The following is a 6522-nucleotide window of genomic DNA, read 5'->3' on the forward strand; positions in this document are numbered from 1 at the left end:
AGTGAGTGGGGGCAATGATGGTGGAAGCCAATTTGATGGGACGGACTAAATGCACTCAGAGGGAAACTTACAAATTAGCCTCGGAGGAGGATTTTGACATGCCATTGCTGAAATGAAAGGTCTCGACAATTAGCATGAACCTCCCGTCCCGGCTCAGCCGTCTGCCACGCCGAGCAGAACTTTGAGTAAGGTGGGGGAGGGGTTAATTTATTCATTTATTTATTTTATTTTATTACTATTGTAACAGTCTACCATTTATTTTTAATTAACGCCTCAGTTAGTTAGGTTTCCTGACTGCCTGCTTTCTTTTAATTGTTTTTTTCTTCTTGTTTCTGCTGAAAAATTGTCACACCTGTTCAGTTAGCAGGTGTTCCAGGCGTCTCGGCTGAGAAAGAAATGGGAAACCTGGAAATAAGGAGCAACATTACGATGACATTGAAGCGATTTGATCAGAAATGATAGCGATGTATTGAATGTAAATAATTACCCAATTTAGCCCACATTACAGCAATTTCCTATGTGTTTTTTTTATTCATGAGGTTTTATTTCTCTGTCTAAATCAGGCAACGAAAACAAGTCAACACCGCTGTCAGTTACATTAAGTATTCAGTTATTCTGTTTTTTCTTCCTCACAGAATGCTTGAGTGTCTGCATTTCAATATCGACCAGGACTGTCACACAGCTTTCAGGTGAGCGCAGGAGCAGAAATATGCAGCCCAATAACAGTCCTTGGCAGCTGCTGGGGGGTTATTTCTTTTGTGTTTTTCGAACAGGAAATAAATGTTGCGCTGTTAATGTTCATATTTTATCATTTGACATCCAAGGACTCGTACTGGCTTTATTAATCAATCCCATGTGACAGTTATTTGGTCTGAATTTGATTTGCCGCTGTTGGTTTTCATCACACATAAACTGGGACGGATAGAAATATGTTTCCGTCTTCCCTGAATCCTTAATAAGTTAACAACACCTCATACAGCAAACGGGCTTAATAACGGGCTGTCACATGGGTAATCACTTGCCCATGTGCTTGTGTGTTTGTTTGTCTATTGTTAGCAAAATATCTCATGACACATTGGAAAGTTTAGAAATCAGATGTTTGAATTTGGAAGTTAATACAATTCCAGACGGCTGCCACAGCACACTAAACTTAAAAAATGACTATAATTCAGCCAGTTGTACAGGTATCGAGATAAAATTTGGTGTGGTAGTAGCTGAAGATGCAAGATTTTTACTTAAATTGCTGGCAATAACTGTTAGTTCTGTTCTTTGCTATGTGTTAGCAAAATATCTCATAAACCACTAGAGGGATCTAAAAAAAAACCTGTCAGAGTAATTACTGGATGTACGTTTACAAGTGATCTTTTGGAGTCAATCTGTTTAAAAATGGCCACCAAAGCTAATCAATGTGGGCACAAAAATGGTTTTAACACAATTGCACACATATCGAGTTAGGATTTGGTGAGGTAGTAGCTGAAAGTCGGGTAATACTCCAAGGGCTACACATAGCAGGACATTGTTGCTTAAATTTGTCCCATTAACTGTAAGAGTCAACACACTTTGATTGTTAGCAAAATGTCTCTTGAACCATTAAACGCACTTTTGTGAAACTCTCTGAAGGTAATCACTGAATTTACAACTGACTGACAATTAGAGTCAACCCTAATCAAGATGGCTGCCACAGCTAATTGACAAGGCTTGACCAAACCAGCTAGACTTTCTGAGCGTAAGCTGATTTAAATTAATCTACGATAAAAGGATATGTATTTCTTTAAGGAATGCTATGCCTTTAATATTATTTATCAGATTTATTATTTTTCCTCTACTGTATTTGTTATATCTTTTATCAGTCTATTCTTGAGTTTTTTTCTCCTCAGATATCTTGGCGATGTAAAACATCTCTTACCGCACAGGTAAAATGTATCCCGTACCACCCCCCACCCCACCCCCAATTAGACGTATGAAATAATCCTCTGTGTATCAATCACTGACTTTTACACCCTTTAATTTGCCATAATTATTTCATTTCAGATTGATCTGACTGTGCTTGCAGCAGATGGAGTGTGCGCTGAAGCTTCGTTCCCTCTGCACATCAAGAGGAGTCGTTTTAATTGGAGCCTTTTCAGCACTAATTGTTCTCTCTGTTGTAAATCAGTGTCTGTTAGTCTCCCCAGGTCTTTGTTGGCAAATTATCTTGGTGGTTTCCTTGTTTCATCTTGGATTGCTGCTATAACCGTGTGATTGACTGTGACGACTGGGATGTGCAATCAGAGAATTGCAGAATTTATTCCCAAGACACGCAAGTTATTATTACTTGCCTCCATGATAGGCGAGCAATAATGCTATGGCCTCTGTGTGTGTGTGTGTGTGTGTTTGTATTTTAGCAAAATATCTCATAAACTACTGGGCATATTTAATGAAACTCCCAAAAAGTAACCATAAGATCTGCATCTACAACTACCATATTTTTCTCTGTACAAGTCACAGTTTTTTTGCATAAAATGCATGCCTTGCGACTTATATGTCGAAGTGATGTATTTATGTTTTTTTCCCATATTTAAAACCAATTTTTTTTTCTGAGATATGACCGTTTTCATTCATTCTGACTGAAAATATTGAACACTACCATTTTCAGCCCCTAGATGGCAGTTGAGTAGTATGGCATGCTGTTGTGTCATGTAATAGGTAAAAGTGGCTATTAATGACACATTCGGCTTGCCACCATCGTCTGCCTGGAGCAACTGAATCAGCTTTATTTCGTTGCGCTGCCCCGGCGAAATGCAGCTAATTTGACCGTCAAAGTGCATGTTTGAAGTAAAAGTTCAACTGAGACAAACCTTTACTATAAAGTCGAGCAAACAAATAATTGTTTGTAGGTGATTATCTTGATAAATTTCCAAGAAATGGACAGCGGGTTGCCCTCTTCGCATTCGTGTTTCCACGTATCGGCTTTTGACATACAGCTGATTTGACCGTCAAGTGCATTTATTAAGCAAAAGTTAGAGTGAGACACACCAATACTATAATTTTGAGCAAACAAATAATTGTTTTTAATTGTTAATCTTGTTAAATTCTTGTTAAAGTTCTCCCGATGCAGCCACCTTTTGGCAGCCAATCAATTTTTGGCACACCACCGGCCGACATTTCCAGGTTGTCAGTGGAGATGTATAACAAACACGACGCGTCAGCGGTGACGCATAATAGATGCATGTATACGGCGAAGTGACGTATTTATGGATTTTTCCACTTTATTAGACATATTTGGACTGATGCAACTTATAGGGTGGTGTGACGGGTACGGCGGAAAATAAGGTAATTTACATTCCAAGTCAATCCAAGATGGCCACCAAAACAAGCAACCTTAGCAAGGCAGAGGAAATATGATTTCCTACAAGTAATGCTAATTTCATTGTAGCAATTATTTTTACAATACATATAAAGGAGACAAACAGGGAAGATTAAAATTTTATATTGATAAATATAATGCCAATTTTAACAAGTACTTTTCACAATGAAAAGCCATTCAAAAACACTTAAGACTAAGCACACACAGCTTTAAGTCCTGTAGGAGCCTCTGGCTTTTTATTCTGCGCCTTCAGCCAATAAAAACAGCACCTGTCTTTGAATGTCCATCAGTAGCCCATTAACTCATGTCTGGGAGAGCAGACTTTAAACTGACCAAAATGTCGCCCGTTCAGAACCTCTCTCCTACCAGCCCTGTTGACGTATGGAGATAAATGGACTGCGGCCTGCATTGTCCTGCTGACACGCCCGCATTCAGTTTCATTGGTCTTCGTGACAGGTCATTGGTGAAAAAATGCAAATGAGACAGCGCATTCAGAGGAGGAAGGGTGGGGTGGGCTGTGGGGGGGGGGGGACCCAGGAATATTTCCATTTTCATTTGTCGTGCTCAGCAGCATCTTTATTGTAGCAGTTTTTCTGTTTTTGTTACAATTGGTAACAAATTTTTACCAAGAAAGAAAGACTTTGTGTGTCCTTGAGTCAGTTTCGAGAAACAGAACGATGTGTTAACGATGCCTGACCATTGACCCGCTCGAAAGGTAGAGGGTGAGGATTTTTATTAAATTTTAGGATGGGGATTATGTCGGGGGTTGAATGACCGCTAGGCAAAAAGCAGGAAGTGTAAGCTAACATGCATCAAACCCTCTTTAAGGAACAACTTTTTCACACGTAACCGCACTTTCTACACATCGTACACACACTTGTGAAGGATGATTTAAAGTGAAATTTGAGTTTTACTCCTAAACACGACTTGTTTTAATTCGTAAACTACAGCTGCTCATGGTTCACAAATGCTTTGCACAAGTCCAAAAATGCATAATTAAATTAAAGATCTAGCATTCCTTGAAGGAATGCCCGACACTTTTTATGCCAATTTTAAAACTGAGATCATCTTATCTTGAGAAATGATGGGAGTTGTAGCCTTTTTAGTCAAACCTCAAATATAGCATAATGCACAATTTCATGCATTATCTAATAATGATAATAATAATGTGTATGCATTGTCATCATTGTATGTTCCAATACAAAGGCGAAATTGGTTCTCTGCATTTAACCCATCCACTACGAGACAGACCTTTGGAGGTGCCCGGGGAGCAACTGGGGATGGGGTGTCCTTCTCAGAGACACCACGAGATGTGCAATGACCGGGGATCGAGCCCGGAACCGTCGTGTCTTGAGTTTGCTGCCCTGCCCCTAGACCATCTTGGCCCCCAGTGTCTTTTAGTACTTGCAGTATGTGTTATGAATGATTATCAGCCATTACCACACTAAATTTTAGCTCAATTTCTATACAATTCACTGAGTTAGTCATTTTTTATGTAGGTTAATGTTGGTTCTGAGCGGTGGCCATGTTGACTTTGGTTAATGTTAATGCTAAGGTTTTGGACAAAGATCTCACGCCATGTGTTGAGGAGCTCATAGTATATGTTGGGGACGGTGCTCATCTACTACACCTCATTTTAGATCAATATCTGTAAAACTGGCTGAGATAGAGCCATTTATGTGTTTTCTATTGACAGCTGACTTTGGCAGCCATCTTGAATTGGATTTACTCCAAATGTTGGTGAGTTGTAGGCATCAACCCATTGATTATTCACTAAAAGTTTCTCTATAATCCATTCAGTGAATCACAGATGGGTAAAAGCATTATCAGCCCTTTCACCTTCAGATGCAGGCAATAAGTACAAGTGACTAAAATCATGTATATCTTTGGAAACAAACATGTTTTACAGCTAAAATGCATGGAGTTTCCTGGAAATCCCTGTTGGCCAGTTGGTATTTTTGTTACCAAGAGATCTCAAATCAGTGAAATCTAAGAGATTTTCTCTCCCTGTGGAACACAAAGCACAACTCAACAGATTACGACTTGTTGACTGATGGCTACTTAAACTATAGTGTCATTACACTCCCAGCGTTACCGGATCAGTGTTCCCCAACAAAAAAAACAGAGAAGGGGAAGGCAGAATAAAGATGACAGATGGAATTATAGGAGTCAGCTTCTCCTCTTATCTTTGGACTGGCTTCATATTTCACCGTACTGACAGCGTCAGTAAGCTCGCATCTTTGTATACGAGTCCATTTAATTTATTTAAACATTCGTTTCTGCATCCAGTCCAATCCCATAATCCCAGATCTCATTTGTTTAAAACAGACATTAGTCTAAATTTATATCTAGACTTATTTAGGATCATCCATCAGGGGAAATCTGGGACAACTTCCTTTGGTTGGCAAAATAGCTCACATCTTTTACTTTGAATGTTGTGTGAAAACAAGACCTTGGGGTTAAGGGGTTGAGTATTAAATCCCCCTTATCCAAAAAAAAAAAAAAGAAAAAGCACCAACAGATTCCTGTTTTACCCCCTACAGAGGGTTAACTTCACTTGAGTTTTGTCTCCCAGACTTGCTCATTTCTTTCACATTTCAGTTCTCTTAGTGTTAAACATATAAGCAGTCAGATATGAAGCCTCTGAAATGTCAAAACACTCCCCTGCTGGCAGAGTGACAGAGAAACGATAACGTGATTTGTCTCTGTTCGTGAGATTCTCTGCAGCCTGCAGTCATTATCCTAACACAGTGTGGACTACAATTTATTTATTTATTTCAGGCACAACATGCTGCATTTCTTACACAGGCATGTTACAGGAAACCACATGTCAGTGATCCTGCTAGGCATGGAAGCCAGTTGTCCTCTATTGGCTTGACATCAAAGGCTACATCAACTTTTGTAAATGTATCCACATCTGGACAGGCTCTTCTTTAACAGCTAACTCTAAAGAACATTGATTCACAACACTCAGCAGAAAATGAATTAAGTGTCAGAAACAGATATAGTCAGTTTAACTGGCAACAGCCCGCACGTGGGCCATATTGATGCCTTTCTGCTTTAAACAGCTGCTATACTTTACCAGGTGCTTCTAATTTGAATTCCTTGGTGTCAAAATGGCAGTGCAGGCCCTCCTCTTTTGATTGACACCTCACTTGACCAAATGGGTCAATTTA

Source organism: Nematolebias whitei, chromosome 19 (genome assembly GCF_014905685.2).
Source record: "Nematolebias whitei isolate Nwh7 chromosome 19, NemWhi1, whole genome shotgun sequence".
NCBI lineage: Eukaryota > Metazoa > Chordata > Actinopteri > Cyprinodontiformes > Rivulidae > Nematolebias > Nematolebias whitei.